At 36.8% G+C, this 20,537-nt stretch overlaps 1 protein-coding gene across 10 annotated transcripts in view; it reads right to left on the bottom strand.

Moving 5' to 3' along the window:
- ZNF644 (zinc finger protein 644) overlaps nucleotides 1–19,763 on the bottom strand; it is a 112,917-nt gene extending 93,154 nt beyond the window's left edge. For 2 of the 10 annotated variants that reach the window (XM_060090092.1, XM_060090102.1), the window contains exon 1: nucleotides 19,679–19,763. The gene's annotated coding sequence lies outside the window, so the exon portion shown is untranslated. Of the gene's footprint in view, nucleotides 1–5,147; nucleotides 5,274–18,113; nucleotides 18,175–19,208; nucleotides 19,354–19,509; nucleotides 19,654–19,678 lie in introns of those variants that run through there. The other 8 variants (XM_060090101.1, XM_060090093.1, XM_060090103.1 and 5 more) reach the window with 7 other exon arrangements.
- Nucleotides 19,764–20,537: the final 774 nt, after the last annotated feature.

Here is a 20,537-nt window from a genome sequence, read left to right on the forward strand (position 1 = left end):
CAGGCCTGGTGAAAACCAGCAGCCTGGCAGTTACCTGAGGGGGGCAGAAGAGGGTGAGAGCTCCTTCACTACTGCATTCTCAGAGGACTGTCATTATTTGACATATCTGATGGTTTCCTAGAAGACACCACTCCCAAAGCTATCTTAAATTTGACCTAAGAGGGCACTCAGTGCAAAAAAAGCCTTTCCCCAAGGGCATTTGTCAAAAACGACTGGAAAAAATCATATCATGTTACAGCTGACTGAGGCAGTGGGTAACAGATAAGACCAACAATAGACTAACCAAAAAGCTTAAAAAGAAAAACTGGGGCTTAGAAAAGTTCCAATATATTCCTGAGAATCTAGATGGTCAAATGTGTGCCCAGAGCTGCACACATGCTCTAGGTTGTACATATGCTCAGGAAAGGCCTGAGAAGGCGCTAAGTGCTCACCTCTGGCTAACCTGGAAGTTCTGCACAAACAGGAAACAAAGGGTAAGGCAAAGTTACAAATTTACTGGCTGAGTGCTGAAGGTGTGCCCCAGCACACATACACACACACAGAGCCTCTCAACAAATACTGGGAGACTTACTGGTCCCAGGCGTTTAAGGAAATCACTGTCCAATTATTGGCTGACCACTAAGCTAACTGAGTAGAGAGACTTCAGTGGCCACACATAGCAAAGAATACATATTTTACAGAATTAGTTCTGAAAAATCACTAAACAAACTAACAACAACAAACAGTAACAACAACAAATGCTGGGGAGGGGAGAATATCTAATCATCAGAGCTGCCACACTATTTAAAATGCAGTTTGTTTTCAACAAAAAAATGACAAGACAATAAAAAAAAAAAAGTATGGCTCATACACACATTAAAAGAAAAAAAGGCAGTCAAAAGAAACTGTCTCTGAAGAAACTCAGACATTGGACTTAGTGAACAAAGTTATAAATCAGCTTTAATATGTTCTAAGACCTAAAGGAAATCCATGTCAAAAGAACTAAAGGAAAGTATGGATGTCTCACAAGCAGAAAATATCAACACAAGAAGATTTCTGAGGTGATAGAAAAATTCTGCATCTTTATAGGGATGTAGGATATAAATGTATATACATTTGTTAAAAATATACAGATAGAGTTTGTGCATGTAAATGTGTGTAAATTTAACTTTAAAAAGTCAAATTCAGGTCTGTAGAAAATAAAATGTGTATAGTTCTTGAAATTGGTTAAAAAAAAGAGATAGAAATCATGAAGAAGGACAAAATTGAAATTCTGAAGCTGAAAAGTACAAGAATGAAAATGAAAAATTCACTACAAGGTTTTAGTAGCAGATTTGAGCAGACAGAAGAAAGAATCAGTGAATATGAAGATACATCAATTGAGATTATCCACTCTGAGGAACAGAAAGTAAAGGAAAAAACAAAACAGTGTGCCTAATATTCCTGAAGGACATAATTAAGAACACCAATACAGAATGGGAGTCCCAGAAGAGAGGAGAAACAGGGGAAGAAGTAATATCTGAATAAATAATAGCTGAAATTACTCCATATTTAATGAAAAACATTAATCTTAATACCCCAAAAGCTCAAGGAATCACAAGTAGGACAAACTCAAAGAGATTCACACCTAGATACTTCATAATCAATCTCTCAAAAAACAAGGAGAGAATCCTGAACAAGCAACTTGTCATATAGAAATCCTCAATAAAATTAACAGCTAATTTCATGTCAGAGACCATGAAAGCCAGAAGACAATGGGAAGACATATTCAAAGTACTGAAAAAAATAAGACTGTCAACCAATAATTCGGTAACTACTTTCCCAAAATGAAAGAGAAATTAAGACATTCAACAGATAAACAAAAAATGAGACAACTGGCTGCTAGCAGACCTGCTGTACAAGAAATAATAAAGGGTGTCCTTCAGGTTGAAATCAAAGGACAGTAGTCAGTAACTTGAGTATGCCTGAAGAATTAAAGGGCATGTAAAGGTAACCTGATAAGTAAACATAAAAGACACTGTAATTTAAAAATTTGTGACTCTTTTTTTCTCCTACTGGATTTAAAAGACATAGAAAGACAATCTGCATGACAATAATAGCACAAAGGAAGACAATAATAGAGGAATAAAGGAACAACAACAGAAAAAAATCTTAAGACATATAGGAAACAAATAGCAAAAGGGAAGACATAAAATCTACCTTATCAGTAATTACATTAAATGCAAATTAATTGGGCATTCCAGTCAAAAAGCAGAGATTTGGCAGAATGGGTAAAAGAACACAATCCAACTATATGCTGCTTACAAGAGACATACTTCATATTCAAAGACACTTTAGATTCAAGTAAATTTAAAGTGAAAGGATAGAAAAAGATGTACAATGCAAACAATAACCAAAAGACAGCTAGAGTGGCTATATTCTTATCAGATATAAGACATTAAGAAAAAAATCATTACTAGAAACAAAGAAGGACATTTTATAATAAAAGGGTCAATTCATTAAAAATTATGAACTATAAACATATATATCCCTAACAACAAGACCTCAAAATATATGAAGCAGAAACTTATAGAATTGAAAGGAGAAACAGACAACAGACAAAAACAAAAATAGTTGGAGACTTATATGCCTCACTTTCAATAACGGATAGAACCAGACAGAAGACCAACAAGAAAATAAAAGACTTGAACACTATAAACTAACTAGACCTAACAGATAGCTACAGAATACTCAAGGAGAGCAGAACACACTTTCTTCTCAAGTGCACATGGAACATTCTCCAATATAGACCATACGTTAAGCCATAAAACAAGTCTCAACACATTTAAAAGAAATCAAATCATATGAAGTATGTTCTCCAACCATAATGGAATGAAACTCGACATTCATAACAGAAGAAAATTTGGAAAAGTAACAAATATGTGGAAATTAAGCAACAAACTCCTAAATATTCATTAGATCAAAGAAGAAATCACATGAGAAATTATAAAATATGTTGAGATGAAAACAAAAACACAACACACTAAAACTGGTGGGATGAAGTGGAAGCAGTGTTTAAAGGGAAATTTATAGCTATATATGCCTACTTTAAAAGATATCAGGGCTTCCCTTGTGGCGCAGTGGTTGAGAGTCTGCCTGCCAATGCAGGGGACACGGGTTCGTGCCCCGGTCCAGAAAGATCCCACATGCCGCGGAGCAGCTGGGCCCGTGAGCCATGGCTGCTGAGCCTGCGCGTCCGGAGCCTGTGCTCCGCAACGGGAGAGGCCACAACAGTGAGAGGCCTGCGAACCGCAAAAAAAAAAGATATCAAATCAATAACCTAACCATCCAGCCTAAGGAAGCAGAAAAAGAGCAAATTAAACCCAAAGCAGACAGAAGGAAAGAAATAATAAAGACTACAGCAGAAACGAAACAGAAATTTTTTTAAAAATAAAGAAAAATCAATGAAACCAAAAATTGGTTCTTTGAAAATATCAACAAAATTGACAAACCTTCAGCTAGGTACTGACCCAAAAAAAAGACAAATTACAAGCACACCTTGTTTTACTGAGCTTTGCAGTTACTGTGTTTTTTTTTTTTTTTTTTTTTTTTTTTTTGCGGTATGCGGGCCTCTCACTGTTGTGGCCTCCCCCGTTGCGGAGCACAGGCTCCAGACGCGCAGGCTCCGGACGCGCAGGCTCAGCGGCCATGGCTCACGGGCCCAGCCGCTCCGCGGCATACGGGATCCTCCCAGACCGGGGCACGAACCCGTATCCCCTGCATCGGCAGGCGGACTCTCAACCACTTGCGCCACCAGGGAGGCCCAGTTACTGTGTTTTAACAAACTGAAGGTTTGTGTGACCCTGCATCCAGCAAGTCTATCAGCACCATTTTTTTAATAGTATTTACTCACTTCGTGTCTGTGGGTCACATTTTGGTAATTCTTACAACATTTCAACCTTTTTCATCATTATTACATTTGTTATGGTGATCAGTGATCAGTCATCTTTGATGTTACTATTGTAACTGTTTGGGGGCACCACAAACCATGCTCACATAAGATGGTGAACTTAATAAATATTGTGTGTTCTGACAGTTCCACTGACTGATTGTTCTCCCACCTCTCCCCCTCTTCTCAGGTCTCCCTATTCCCTAAGACACAACAATATTGAAATGAGGCCAATTAATAACCCTACAGTGGCCTCTAAGCGTTCAAGTGAGAGGGAGAGTCAATCGACGTGGCAAGCTTCACCATTGTCTTGTTTTAAGAGTTGTCACAGTCACCCCAACCTTCAGCATCCACCACCCTGATGAGTCAGCAGTCGTCAACACTGAGGCAAGACCCTCCACCAGCAAAAAGATTACAACTTGATGAAGGCTCAGCTGATGGTCAGCTTTTTTTAATAATGGAGTTTTTTTTAACTAAAGTATGGACACTGTTTTTAAGACATAATGTTGTTGTTGCACACTTAAAGGACTTCAGAATAGTGTAAACATAACTTTTATAGGCACTGGGAAAGCAAAAAGTTCATGTGACTCACTTCATTGTGGTGGTCTGAAACCAAACCTAAAATATCTCAAGGTGTATTACAATCATGAATGAAAAAGGTTTTAATGCTTCCTTTATAATAGGAAATAAAAAATTATAAGGGAAGCATACAACTGAATGGCAACGAATTAAGAAACCTAGAAGAAATGGACAAACTCCTAGGAAAAAAACCAAACTACCAGAACTGATTCAAGAAGACACAGGAGGGCTTCCCTGGTGGCGCAGTGGTTGAGAGTCCGGCTGCCGATGCAGGGGACACGGGTTCGTGCCCCGGTCCAGGAAGATCCCACATGCCGCGGAGCGGTTGGGCCCGTGAGCCATGGCCGCTGAGCCTGCGCGTCTGGAGCCTGTGCTCCGCAACGGGAGAGGCCACGACGGTGAGAGGCCCGCGTACCGCAAAAAAAAAAAAAAAAAAAAGACACAGGAAATCTTGAATAGATAACAAGAGATTGAGTAAGTAATGAAAAAACTCCCCACAAGGAAAGCCAGGACCAGATGGCTTCTCTTAAACCAAACGTTTAAAGAATTGACACCAATCCTTCTCAAACACACGAAAATAAAACTACAGATAAATATCCCTTATGAATAAAGTCACAAAAATCCTTTCTATATCCTGTGTGTGTATTTTCAGAAGACATACCATCTAGATCCCTTTGTCCTCCTCAGGAACTGATTATTCTTCAGACGTGCTGCACAGCCACATTCCTTGCATCTCCCTGAACAATCATCATTTTCTCCTGTACTAAATCCCGTTTCCTGGATCCCTCCTTTTTTTTGATTTATCCAATCATTCTGATAGAGCCCATGTACTCTAGTAACTTCCTGAGATACAGTATATTTGAAGTAAATATTCTAACAACCTCATGTTTCATATTTTTAGCCTACTCCCACATTTGACAGCTTGGGAAGGTACGGAATTAGTAGTTTGGAAATAACTTTCCTTCAGGATTCTGAGGCATTATTTCATTACTGATTGAAATAATATTAATAATATTAATATTATTAATATTAAAAATAATCCAATGTTACTGATTCCTAATCTTTTATATGCTCCATAACCAAAAGCTTTTAGGATCTTCCCTTTATTTCTGGTGTCTGTAATTCCATCATGCTGTACATTTATATGGTTCTTTTTTTTTTTCCAGTCACCATGCTGTGCATGCTACGAGTCCTTTTCATGTGAAAACTCGAGATTTTTGTTCAATTATTTTAAAATAATTGCTTCCATCCATTTCCTCCCATTCTGTAATTCTGATTTTTCACATGTTGAACTTGCCAAGAGTGATCCTCTAATTTTATCTTCTCCTACTTTACATCTCTTTTGTCTTACTTTGTGGAAGACATTCTCAATTTTATCTTCTAACCTTCAACCAGAAATTTAACATCCTAAATTTCTAACTCTTCTGTTAAGTATTCCATATTCTAAATGTCTAAGAAAGAGCTTGTCTTTTTTTCTGAGGACTGCTTTCTTATAGCATCCTTTCTTATTTCAAAGATACAATTATCCCTTTACTTGCAAAGATATCAGTAACTTTTTAAAGTTTTCTTTTAAAACTTAAATAGAAAGTTTTAAAACTTAATAGAAAGTTTCTGTTTCCTTCTTCTCTTTCTTATTGTGGTTATCCTAAAATGTTTAATGATCCTTAATCTCATATTTTAAAATGAAACACCTAAAAGTTGTCTAGTTGATGAACCTAGAGATTATCATACTAAGTGAAGTAAGTCAGAGGACAAATACCATATGACGTCACTTATATGGGGAGAATCTAAAATATGATACAAATGAACTTATTTACAAAATAGAAACAGTCCCATAAACACAGAAAACAAACTTATGGGTTGCAGCTGGGGGCAGGGGAGGGATAGACTGGGAGTTTGGGATTGGCAGAGGCAGGCTGCTATGTATGGAATGGATAAACAACAGGGTCTTACTGCGTAGCATGGGGAACTATATCCAGTATCTGTGATAAACTATAATGGAAAAGAATCTTTTTTAAAAAAGTTGCCTTGAAGTACTATGTTAATGGGTAGGTGTCAGTGTGAGATGATCAGCCTGATGATTTCCCTAGTGGATCCTTATCTATTATTATCTGTTGGTCTTTTTTCCTGATAATCAGTTTGCTACAGCAGGATGAATCTTCCAATCTCACATCTGGGGGTAGAAGCCTGATACCTAGTATTCTCAGAACTAGGAGGAGAAAAGAGACTGTGGATGATTCCCAGTTCAACAGGTAAATTTCTACTCAATTCTCTGTTTTTGAGTATGACAGACACCCTTAACGTGAGCTTGCCTACTGTTCAAGAACAGAGATTTTCCCTTTGAATATCAGAAAAGAAACTTGGATAAAGTTTCTTGGCACCGTGAGTGTTGTTAACTTGTTATTAACTCTTAGACAATTCTTTCAAGGTACATGCAGCCACTAAATTCCTGAAGTACCCCAGGGTTCAACAGCATAATTGTAGACCATTCTAGGCCTTCCCACTGAAAGTAGAAAGTTGAGTTTTCTTAGAGCTACGAAGTTGTTGCTTTCCAGCTTCCAAAGTTTTACTTCTGTGATCAAATTTCCAGTTTTCTTTGTCCTTGACAGCCTATGATTAAAAAAAAAATTACTATAATTCTAGTAGGGGTTTGATATCAAAGTAAATGGTTATTTAATCCACCATGTTTAAAAAGATATTCATCTCATCAGTTTTGATGTGTCATGTCTTCACTGTTGTTCCTTTTTAAATAGTATGAAATTTAGCCTCAAGTTCCAGTAGGATACAGAGTTTTAATCGTCCAAGTAGTTACAATCATTTTGGCTTTAATATCTAGCTTTTCTATACTGTAGTCAAAAAATATTGACCTATATAATTTCTCTTATTAAAATTTCAAATTCTCAAGCCCAAGACATTTAAAAAAAATTTTTAATTCACATAAATTGGAAAAAAAAGTGTATTTCTTTATTGGGAACAAAGTTTGACATACACCTATTAAATAAAGCATATTGTTATTCAAATCTTTATAGCCTTTTTGTTTACTTGATCTATTAAAATCTGAGAGTTAAAGTCTCCTGAAAAGACTGATGTTACCAATTTCTCCAAAGAAACTCTACTTCATATGTTTCAGTGCTCTGAGTTCATCACACAAAAGCTCAAGCCTAATATTGCTTAGTGGCCCTAATTTTTTATTAATTAAAAAATTCCTTTTTCTCAAAGGTTTTGGCCTAGAAAAGTTTTAGTCTTTGCTTGATATGAATGAAACTTGCAAGTTTTAGTATCATTTTTGCCATTTCTTTATTTCAAACATTTGTTATTTTTACTTAGATAAAACTTTTATAAAACCACATATCAAGAATTTTTAATTCAATTTGTAAAGGGGAGGAGAGTGGGAAAGAAATCAATTCCAATTAATTTAAGAAAAAGCTGTTAGAAGGGTACTGGGTAATCAAATTTGACAGGAAAGTTGGTGAATAAGGCTTGGAAAATGAGATAAACCAGGAGACGACTAGGTGAGCAACGTCACACCAAAGGACACCTACTTAGGAAGACATTTGTATCACTGTTAATGGCAATGCCACCATTAAGACATTCAGTTTCATTGCATAAGACTTTTGTTTCCATCACAGCCACTGATGGTTACCTCTATCTCCTCCTTTACTGTATGAGCTGTTTCAGTGGGATCAATATACATGGATTAGTCAGTTTGGTTTCCTAGTTTCCAACCCGTTTAAACTGCTGCCTCTCCTTATTTATGCAGTGATTTTTCATGGCTTCTCAGCGTGCAGAGACCCACGGCAGCGAACACAGGTGAGGATAGGTCTATTTCCAGTAAGTTTGCAGCCATAAAAAAGTATAAATAGGGAACTATTTAAAAAAGAGGTTAGGGCAGGGCTTTCAAGCAAGCTTCCTATTCCCAAACCACCAGTTCATCCAATAATCGAGGAACAGTAGATTGTTCTGCTGTCATCTATTCTCACCCACTCTATCTACATAGAAACCCCAAATTTCAGAGAGGTGGATGAAATCTTTTTCCCACCGATGGTAGGGGACAACCTATTCTCTTTTGCTTTAGCTGATTTGCCTCCACAGGTAACTTGGATGGAGTCAAATGTACCTCCCTATTTTACCATGGTGCCAGAAACGGCACTAACTTCTTTACTAACCAAAGTTAAGTCTATACTAACTGTGAGAGTGGTTAAAATATAAACTTGTTATAAGACTAACATACTGTCTTAAAACTCCAAGACTCTATTAACTCCTAAACTCTGTTCTATTTACTAACTCTAAAAAAGGCAGAAAAGGCAGAAAAAAACTTTAAAAATTATATTACTTTTATAATTTTTTCATATTTTCTAATTCCATTTTAAGAATAATGGTATTCATTGTAAGACAACAGTATACATTCAGTTTAAGAACTCTTAAAAACTCCAGTAAAGACAAACATATTACATCTTAAATATCCCAGAGGGAACTACATTTTAGGGATCCCCCTCATAAAAGCAGTGTGTTCTCAACTGTCCCCAGTTTTTAAAACAATACCTATTTTTTAAAAATTTAAACACTGGTAGTCCAGGTATTAATTTTTGTTATCTTTTGTTTTCATACCAACTCCCATACCAATTAGAATATCTCTTAAACCATGGCTTAAATGTACTATTATAACTCCAAACACAGCAATACAATTACAAGCTCTTCTTACTATTCATCTCAAATAGTTTTTTAGTTGAAAGTACGAGCAATTCAGAAAATACCACTATAGCATAACTTTCTTGGGTTTTACTTAGTTTTCAAATCAAAGGTTTTTTAAAAAGCTCGTAAGTTTTTTTATAGGATAAGGCAAATGTACAATAATACCTCAATCGGTATTAATAACTTACTTGCAAACTGTGTCTCCAAGTAAGTTTATTTTCAATACCAGAGATAATAAAATGGTTCCATTCTTATTTTAATTTTGCACTACAAACGTAGGAGCCACATTTTCCGCCAGTTTTATTTTAAAACTACCCGTCCTTATTCCTAATATACCCTCCCCACCATTCACCAAGATGATAACCTCTAACTGACCTTACTCACTTCAATCACTTCTCTAATCATGTTATATCTGGCTGCTGATCTTTCTCATTTTCCTTCACGTATTTCTGTTCAATGGCCTTTAGTAGAATTACTTATTTCTAATCCAAACTTCTTTAGATTCCTCCAGCTCAGGCCACAACCTTATAAGCTTTATTTTTCATTACATTCATTTAAAATAGATGCTACTTCAAACAAGGAAAATGCTTGTATTCCACAAGATCCATCTCTGTGCTTTTTAACATACCCTCCCCCTAGCTGATACTCCCTACCCTCTCCACTAATCTTTACATCATAACACTTCTTCAAAATCTAGATGAAAAAGTATTTTTCCCAAGAATCTTTTCGTCTTACTGTATACTGTTCGCATGATTTTGTGTCAGTCCAGTAATTCAAATATTTCATTATTAAGCACTCTTTAAGTTGTATCTTAGATAATGACCTCTTTGGAGCAGGAACCACATCATTTGCTCTATGTATCTGCAGTCTTACCCTAGTGTGGTACTAAATGAATTGTGTATAATAATTAACCCAGTTAAAACAAGTGAAGGTTGGGAGAAATACAACCACGGAAACAAGGTTTTTCTGAATACAAAAAAATTAAATCTCCCAAACCCAAATTCAAATATAACATTCATTTTTTCAAAACAACACAAAAACATAGAACATACTCTTAAATATTTTTTTTTCTACACACAGAAGTCAGGTCTTAAAGCTATAATAACATGCTAATTGTTTTGTTTGTAATATTCTAACTCTAGCCCAAAAAAGCTATTATATAAAATCTTAATATTTTATAGATAATAAACAAGCTTTTTCAATGTCTAATCTAATCAATTTTACTTTGGCCTTCTATACTTCACAAATACAAAACCTACATAATAAAAGTTCACAGATGAGGTTTTATTTCTTCAAGACAACAATTAAAATTTTTGGAGCAAGAGTATATTAAGCAAACTTGGTACAAATTCCAAAAAACAAAACTTCATATAAATACTTTCATTCATAAGCTCAAAAACATTCACAATTCAAACATTAATTAGAAAGTATTTTTATGTCCACTTCTGCACAATTTACAAAACATATTCCTCAAAACTTGGCATACTGGAATGTGATGATACATATTTTCATTGTTATGTACTTTTAACAACTTTATTATAAGTGATACATATTTCAGAAAAAAATCTTTCTCCCAAAAGCACCAATTGTTACACTACAATAAGGCTTCCAGTGCTCAATATTTATGAAAAACAATGCTGTAACCATTAATCCCATTTGGAAAAAAATGACTCAAGCACTACAAGAAAAAAATCATGATCAATAATTCCATTGCAGATCCATTTACAAAGTGTCCTTCATGGATTTTAACCATTCAAACTTTTGTGCAACTGTCCTTACGGTAGCATTCTCATTCTTTACACATAAATGGCAAAATCTTTCTGATTGAGAGTGGATACTTACCTGTAAACAAAAGTGCACCAATTTATTCCTCCCCCTACAATCACAATCAGAAATACTCAAATACCTTATTAAGTAATCTGAAATGCCTGAAAGCTAACTTACATAATGCCTAGAAGCTACTAATAAAGAGCTTCCAAAAAGCAGCTATATAAGGAGGCAATCCAAGATCTCTTCTACCTACTTCTTGGCTATATGCCTAGAGAATACTGTAATGAAAGCAAGCCAGACAACTATGGTATCTACGGAAGCAATTCAAACCCCTGCATTCTAAACAAATTTTCTGGTCATTAAAACTAACCTCTAAAAAGTTACTATTAATGAAAACTAAGAAATATCTCTCTGATGTTGGTATATATCACACTGGAAAAAAACAGCAGGGCCACAGTACCAACTACTTATCATCTGATTTACCTCCAAATTCACCCAACAATGCCAATGATAGAAAAGAAAGAGACAGATTCAGGCGTCAACTCTCACTACCCTTGGAAAGGGCAAATATGCCATAAGCAAGTTCAAAAATAAGCCAAACCTATTTAAGATGATGGAGATCAGAATATGCTTACTTCTTTGAGAAAGAATTAATAAGAAGGGGCACAAGGCACCTTTTTCAGTGAAGAAAATGTTACGTATCTTGCTCTGGGTTGAAGTTACCTGGGTATATTTATTTGTGGCATTTTACTGAGTTGTACTCATATAAACGTTGTGCACTTCAATATATGTAAATTATATATAAATAAAACATTTAAAAACAAGTCACCAATAATGGTAAAATCTAAAAAGCTTTTCTCAATTCTCATCCTTTTTCATCATTCTCCATATTTCTAATCACAGAACACCAATATTCCCTAAACGCAACTCTTTCCCCTTATAAGACCCACAAGGCTTTGTTAATATTCTGCCAGCATTTTTCTTATTCTGCCTCATATTAATTCACTTAAATGTTAATTCAATATTCATCAAGTGCTCATGTGCAAGACATGGATTAGGCACCCTCCAGCATCTCTCCAACACACACACACACACACACACGTAGAAACCAAATTCCCTAAGCTGGATTCAAGCCACTCTATTATCTGGTTTCTAATAATGTCTCCTATTTTAATTCCCATCACTTCTTTCTGGGAATGTTCTTCCCCAGCATACTCTTTTCCCAACTATCCTTTAAGACTCAGTTCAATTTCTACTTTATCCTTTCTCCATACTTGTACAGAACTTACTGTCTATATCTGCACTGTCCAATCCGTGATTAATGAGCACTTGAAGTCTGGCTAGTCTGAACTGAGTTATGCTTTAAGTATGTAACACACACTGGATTTTGAAGACTTGGTGTGAAAAAAATGAATGGCAAGTATCTCAATGTGTACATGTTGAAATGATAATATTTTGGATATACCAGGTTAAATAAAATGAATTTAATATTAATTTTACTTATTTCTTTTTATTGTTTAATGTGGCTATGAAAATATTTAAATCACACTGTGGCTCAACATATTTCTACTCGGCAGTGCTGACCTATATAATCGATTTATAAATGTCCCACAAATTATCTTTTAATATATGGCCTCCACCCAATACGAGTGTAAGAAATTCAATATTAAGCTTTTCTCTTTTTATATATTAAAGATTACATTAAGAATTATTAATAATAACTAGACAGTTGATTTAAGTACCTATTTAATATCAACTTTAAAGATTTTTAACAAGGAAGCTTAAGACATTTCAAAGCGTAAAAATATTTTAAAAGTTGTCTTCATATGGCTATAAACTGAAAATGTCACCTACATTTTACATATATCCATTTTGAGTTAAATGTCTCACCAGAAAGGATAGATAGTAGTATTAAACTCGTAGAATTTCTAATCCCAGAGAGTATTAGTTCTAATTAATACTTTTATTATTAAAATATGAGTGTTTTAATACTCTAAAATATTAGAGTATTTTTTTCTAATTATTTTTCAACTTAGTCACTGAGTAAAGAAATAAGCAGCTTCTATTTTGACCAATATCACTGTATCAATGTCCAGCAGCCAAGACAAAGAACCTTTATATGGTGGTATGAATAAACAATGTGGGCAATAAGACACCACTTGAAATAAGGGTATGCAGAAAAACACTTCTATAATGTTACGTTTCATAAGGAGGAGACAAAACTTACAACTGTATAAGGTAAAAATGTAGATATACAGAAAGAAAGGCTAGGAAGGCAGAACAGAAAGGTCTCATCTGTAGAATCAAGATATGCCTAGGTTGAAACTTGGCTGCTCTACTATTTACTATCTACGTGACCCAAGTCTGAGTTTGTTTTCCTGCATATGAAATGGGAATATATATATATATCACAGCATAATTATAAGGAATACATAGTAGATGCTTAATTAATGTCAGTCTCATCTCCCTTTCCTTTAATACTAATGATTATATAATGGTGACAAGATTATCAGTGACTTCCCCCCACTTCCTTTTCCAAACCACTGAAAATATTTTTTCAACAAATATTAAACTTCTAATATTTCATACTCACACCCCCTCCTATGTGAACTTAAAAGTACTTTTACTAACTGCCTTTTACAGTTTCTTTTAAAGTTTAAAATTTGTGTTTGTGGTGGAGAAGGTAGGTGGTACAAGAAAAACTTAAAGTGGGAAATAACTTTAAGACTATACCAGCACAGATATATACAAAACAAAGAGAAGTGTAGAGAGGAAAACAGCAAAAGGAAATGCTGTTTGAGGAAATTCCCCTGACTCACACTAAGTAATGAAAAGATAACATTCTTCTCCTCAATCTAGCTTCTGCTGAAGCCACCCCTCACTCTCATCTGGGGTTTCTGTGTACTTTATATACAAATACACATAGCCACTCACCCGCTTCTCTCTACTAACGGTCACCACCATCCTCATGGTCAAAAATTTAAAGGGGAGTGAAGAAATTGAGGATGTTGTAACAAAGCAAACCAACCCACTGGTTGGGAAAGCCCTTCACTCAAATGCACTCACTCCCAAATGCATTATTATCATCATCATCATTAGCTGACAGCCATAAAAGAGAATGTGTTCCCGAAATATTGACCCTGGTTATAGCTTTAGCTGCTAGAACTGGAGATGCCACACTTTGATGACTGTCTCTTACTTCCTTTGTAGATATGGGCCTCAAAATGGAACATTAGAAAAAGTATACAACTTCAGATCACTCACAGGTGAAAATTTCACGTTACTGTAGGAAACACAATTAAACAATGATGATAATAATAATAACTATTATTCTAACAGCTAACATTTACTCAGCATTCATTACATATCAGAAAGCTAAGGACTTTACTACATGAATTATGTAATATAAACCTAAACCTCTATGAAGATTTCTTATTGTTAAATCTACTTGCCTAGTGCTCACACAGCTAGATCTTAACCCCACCAGTTTTACTTCAAGGCTTACACTTTTTAAACCTTATCCTCCCATCCTGCACAAACTATTCAACAATAATTAGGAACCATCCCCCTCCCCAGTAATTGGTGTTTTGAAAATACTAGTTATGTTTGACATCTTCCTCAAGAAACTGATGAAAAGATATTATGCTTTCAAGTAAAAGGATAAATACTCTGGAAGAAAGGATAAAAATGTTCATCTTTCATAAATATTAGATAAATAACTGATATAATACAGGTAAATATGGTTTGTAAACTGTACTTTAACCCCAACACTTTATTAGGTGCTTTTTAATTTGGAATTATCCTTTTGACTCACAACATATTTAGTTTCCTGACTTTGTACAAAGTCTTTTAAAAGCTGTATTTCCCCACAGATACAGAGAACAAACGGGGTGGTTGCCAGAATGGGGAGCGGCATGGGCAAAATAGGTGAAGGGAATTAAAAGGTACAGACTTCCAATTTTAAAATCAGTAAGTCATGGGGAGGTAATATAATATACAGCATAAGAAATATGGTCAATAATATTATAATAACTTTGTATGGGGTCTGATGGTTACTAGACTTATCCTGGTGATCATTCCATTTGTATTTAAATGTTGATCACTAAGTTGTACACCTGAAACTAAAATAATATTGTACATCAACTATATTTCGATTAAACAAAATAAAGCTGTATTTTCAATTTCAATGAATGATATACATACTAAAAAGCTTAATACCTAAAACACTGTGTTTATCACTCTAACCAACTTCACTTCTATCACAGTTTAGACTAACAGAATCATATTTCAAGGAACAAATCACTCATCCATACTTCAAACAAAGCTACCTACAAAATCACAGTTCCAAGAATCCCAAATGAAATGGGAAGGCTACAGCTTACAGACAGAAGAGTTAGGGCAAACGTTAGTAGAGGGAGAGTACAAGGGAAATCTCTTAGAAACGCTAATCTTAATACAGTCTCGCTTTCCCTCATCCAAGAGAAGTATGCACTGCTGTTGCTGCTACCCTAGCATTTTTCTCCTCTTTCTCCTCTTGAAATCCTCGACTTTTCTCCTCCTGGAAAGTTTATCTCACAGGACTGCTAACATCTCTCAGTAGTCAAAGGATCTTTTATCTTGAATTTAAAGGAACAAAAACATACTAACTCCTCCTAATCACATAAGAGTTCCCAGTAAATTCAGAGAGGATAGTAACTTCACAGTTCAGCTTCAGCAGATCTAAGAAAAAATTAAACAGTACAGCAACTGAGGCCCTAGAGAGAAGAATACACCTTTTTCATGGAGACTCCAGCTATCTGAAGAAAGACCACGAATTGAACTTGGTGTTCTACTTTCTAGGTCTCAAGTGATCTTTATGTTTGGTGTTTTATTTTGTTTTGTTTTGTTTTGTTTTAAGAGGGGAAAGAAGAGAAATCCTTTAGCCAACCAGCAGGGTGAGCTGGTGCAAGAATCAGTTTGATATTCTGTTTTCTCAAAATTCAATGATATAAATGGGTTGCACTATTAAAAGCAGCTATTCCCTCCTAATAAACCTGAATTAAAAGACACAACTTCTAAACCTGCTTCAGTCAGTGCTACACAATTCTGTTCAATATTTACAGATTCTCCATCTACAAAGCAGACATTCTCTATACCAGATGGATAAATAACAGATAAATGTAAAAAAATTAGAGCTTATTCGAATATCTATCCAAAATATTATAGTATCCATCCTTTATTCTCATGTTTTATTTTACAGACTATCAATTTAAAATTTTTTTAAACATTAAAAAAGAACTGCTAAAACTAGTGTTCTTTAAAAATTAGGGCTGGATAATTCAACATTCCAATTTCTGCATTCGTTGCAAGCTATAGTTGCCTTAATATATGCCAGAAAAAGCAGTCATGAGAAAAGCATTCCCACAAGAGTAAGATCCCCTGCTTTCCTTTAGAATCACATTCTGAGAAGAGTCTAAATAAGTAACCCTAAACACTAGTAATATATTTGGGGTGAGAGAAAGATGAACCTGATCTTTTCTAACAACCAATTTCTTTAAATTTTTTAAATTGCAGGTAACCCCACCACTTCAAGTAACTGTCGTTGAGTTTTTCTTCTCTCCTCCTGTTACCCAATACAGTCTCAATTCAACTACAGCAAACTTCTCCCTCTTTTATAACTTGAATGACAAATTAAACCTGCAAAAAGTTTAAGGTCTGCAGGTGACAGACTCACTTCATAATTATTGATACAGAGAATCCGGGAGTAATCTTAATTATCCCAAAACCAAAGTATAATTAAATCCACTCACATAGTGTTGAAAATTAAGAAATATATCAACTTTCCTAGAAAAATCAATAATTTAAGTGCACCTTAAAAGACCCATAAAAACTTTAAAACCTAAAGACAATTTACCTGTTTTTTTTTTTTTAACGTGATATCTAAAGAAGTTAAAGATAACTGTGGGATCCCATCCTAAATGATTTTACTACTTGTTGAATTTCCTAACAGATGTTACAGATTTACTACTCAGCAGTAGTACTAGTTAGTCTTAACAAGTTGTTTTTAACAGGAGGCAAAGTGGTATGTCCATTTTTCCAACTAAAACACTTACAAAATGAAATGCACTAGCATCACTGTTTGAAGCCTCTATCTCATTTCTTATCTCATAACTAGTAGAAATGGCAATTACTTCAAACTTCCCAAGAAGTTTATCAAGCTACCTGTTTTGTTTTGTTTTTCAAATCTCTGAGTCGATTGTTTTGGAAGCCTCAGAATTCAAAAGCAACCTTGCTTTGAAATTATCTGAAATGTCTGTACTTTGTAACTGATTTTGTTTCACTTTGGAAGTCACTTTATAAACTAAGTTACCATATCAAGTTAAATAAAAGTTTTATTGTCACATAATTTCTCATTAATATAATAGTATATGAATAACAAGTACTCTCAAGCATACTACCTTGTTTTGTTTTATAACCATTATTAGTTGCATATAGTCACCTCCTTATCCCACCAATGTGACCAATGAAAAGACCAATGGGGTATAAGTTGAGAGACAATTTTCCATCACGCCATTAACTTAATCATCTCTGGCCCTCAATATATTGAAAAAGAGAGAGTAACATTAGTTGTTCTCTAAGATTCCTTCTACACTAAAACTATATGATTCAATAATAATTTTGCTGATATTAATATATCTCCTATTCGTTAATACAAGAGTGTTCTCTATTAGAAGGTGAAAACCTAAAAGGGGGGAAACATAAATCTGGGAAGAAACAAGGAATATCAAAGTTTTAAGTAATGCTGAAAAGTTCGAATTCGATTTGAACAGAGATCTAAAGCTAGTTATATAAATGTGCTTAAACATCCCTTCAATCAAGTAATTTAATTTGTTAATGTGACCTAGCCAAAACATTAGTTGTTTCCAAATTTCGTACTTCAAATATTACAAATATATACCAAGTATGATGTAGATGTAAGTGCAGTGTAAGTTTAAACTGTTAGAAATTCTAAAACTTACACCACCATGATTTTAACAGCAATATACCTATCACTGCATTAATACTAGTCAAGCCTTCGTGTTTCACCTATTAAAATGTCTAAACTAAACTGTAACTTCTTTATAATTTTTTCTTACAAAAACCTATCGCTGTAATATTGCTGCCATCTAGTTCCCTGGATACTTACACATATGACTGAAGGCAAACAGCAGGTTTCCTTTCTTTGAGCAATTTGAGTTGTCTATTTTTTGAAATGTTCTTTTTCTTGTGGGACCAAAACTATGTAACTAAACTACTGCAGAGAGGCAATATATTATTAAGGCAAATCTAATGTATCATCCAGATGCAACAAGCCTGGCATTAGTTAGGACTGGCCAGAATAGATGATGGTGTTTTGGTTATTTCTGTTGAAGTTATTAACTTGTATACAAAACAGGACCATCATTCAGGCTCTCAACTGTGTTTCTCTCCTCGTTGAGTACTTCTTAATGACCACACAAAATATGAAGTCTAAACATAAAAGTTTTATAACAACTAAATTTATGTCAATATTACTTAAAACAGTTCAAGAAAAGTTTTCCACTAATGTTGCTAAACCATGGATGGATCCCAACACGAGAGTCGTCTGTGGAAGTCTCGTAACAAGAAACCGTTAGTTCCACCACCTAAGTTTCCAATCACTGAGAAGGGTCTGGGACAACTCATCTTCAGGTTCACGGGAGGAGTGGAGCACACCTGCTTTCCTCTGGCAGAGATTAAGCTCCCAGGGACACAAAGGCCAGGGAATCAGACCTGGAGAAGCAAAAAGCTTTAGCTGGACACCCACCAAGCCCCTGGCAACCCAAACACTTTGAGCGATTTACCTCTTGCTGTTACTTCCCAGGCACCTATCGGCATAAGATCTTGCAAAACAGGGGGAGGGGAGGGCTCTGCGGTCCTGGTCCCACGTTAGGGGAGGGGTGTGTACAGTTAACGCCAGAGCCTACGCTTCTGGCCGAGGCAGAGCAGCCCCAAAGAGAGGGGTTGGTGGCTGCTCTCGGACCGCCCCGTTACTCAGTGCATTGCAATGGCGACCGCAAGGCTCCCCAAGCCGCCTGATCTCGGCCCCTTCCCTCTACTGCTCACTGGCTGCTCAGCTTCATGTGACTAAACAAAACCCCCAAGTCTAGTGCCCAGCTCAGCCCCTTTGTGTCCGCTACCGGATCCTCCGACGCCGCCGTGGAAAAGTCCCCCCCTCCCCACCTCCGCCGAGTCCCGCCCCGCGGCGGCGGCCGCCGCTCACCTCAGGCACCGCCGCCCCCCGCGGCCGCCGCGGCCGCCGCCTCCCCGAACCCGGGTCCCGGGCTCCTTGTGTAGCACCAACTCCGCCTCCTCGGCCGCCGCCGCCATCTTAGCCTGTGCGGCAAAATGCGTCCTTTTGGATGGTTGGGACCCAGCCTAGGGCGTAGCTCCCCGGGCCCAAGCGCCGAAGGCCGGGTCCCCCAAGTTCCTCCGCCACCCTCAGTCCCGCCGCCGCCACAACCCAGAGGCCCGAAACCCACACGGGTCCCGGCGAATCCGACCAAATAACCCCTGAAACTCACAGTTTGGTGCCGTGTGCGTCAAACCGGGGCGACGTTGGGAGCGCGCGGCGTCCCCGCGTCACACGCCGCTCTGTACGCTACTCGGCTCCAACGGCCCCCCTCCGCTCCCCGCTTTTCGCCTTCGGCCCCGGTTCCCACGGCGCAGGCGCGCTGCTTTCCCGCCTCTTACCGAGCTGCGGGCCGCGGGGGCGGCCAGCGAGGAGCTCTCAGGCGGCTTCGCGCTGGTGGAGCGTCTGGGCCAATTACACCAACGGGTGCAGCAGAAACAGTGCACCACTGTTCTCGGGTGCCAGAAACCCAACAAGGTCACCTCCCCCAGCGCTGACCTAATCACTCTCAAGGAGGTTCCCGCCCCAAAGTAGGCACGCTCCAAATATGGTGGTGCCCAAACTCTGCAAGACCCACTTAGGCAAGTCTAGGCCCTTTAAGGTGGAACAGACCCATATTTGATTTCCACAATCACGAGAGGGCCACAGTCCCTTTTCTTCCTACTGTTGAGGAAAACAGCTAAAGGACTCGAGATTGCTGGTCACAACTGTAGAGTAATGGCAGAAGAAGGTTTCTGGATCTTAAGGGGACCAATTGTTGGGAGATGCTTGATGGACAAGCAGAGCATCAAGTGTAGCATCTCAGTTAACGGAAAAGCCTACCCTGGGTTTGGTCCAATTTGATTCTGTGAACATACTTTCTCCCTGCATTATTGAGTGTGTTGTGGGTCTCCGAATTAAAGTTATATAAGAAGCACCCGGTATGCTGGTTACCCTTCAAAGAATTAGTAGGTCCCGAGAGAGTTCTAGAAAACTTTTTAAACAAGTATCCACCTCAGAGTCTGAGGACAGTTTCACAGACCACACTTTGAGAAACATTGATTAGGAGCTATTCTCGTTGCTTTTGAACTGAGCAAACATAAAAGTTGCTAACATGTCTGACATGAATCAGAATTTCCTGAGGAATCTACTAGTCCTGCCTTAATAAGTTCTTTGGCTGTTCTGAATCTCTGGGTTCTCAAAAAAAAAAAAAAAAAGTTT

Source organism: Mesoplodon densirostris, chromosome 2, assembly GCF_025265405.1.
Source record: "Mesoplodon densirostris isolate mMesDen1 chromosome 2, mMesDen1 primary haplotype, whole genome shotgun sequence".
Classification (NCBI taxonomy): domain Eukaryota; kingdom Metazoa; phylum Chordata; class Mammalia; order Artiodactyla; family Ziphiidae; genus Mesoplodon; species Mesoplodon densirostris.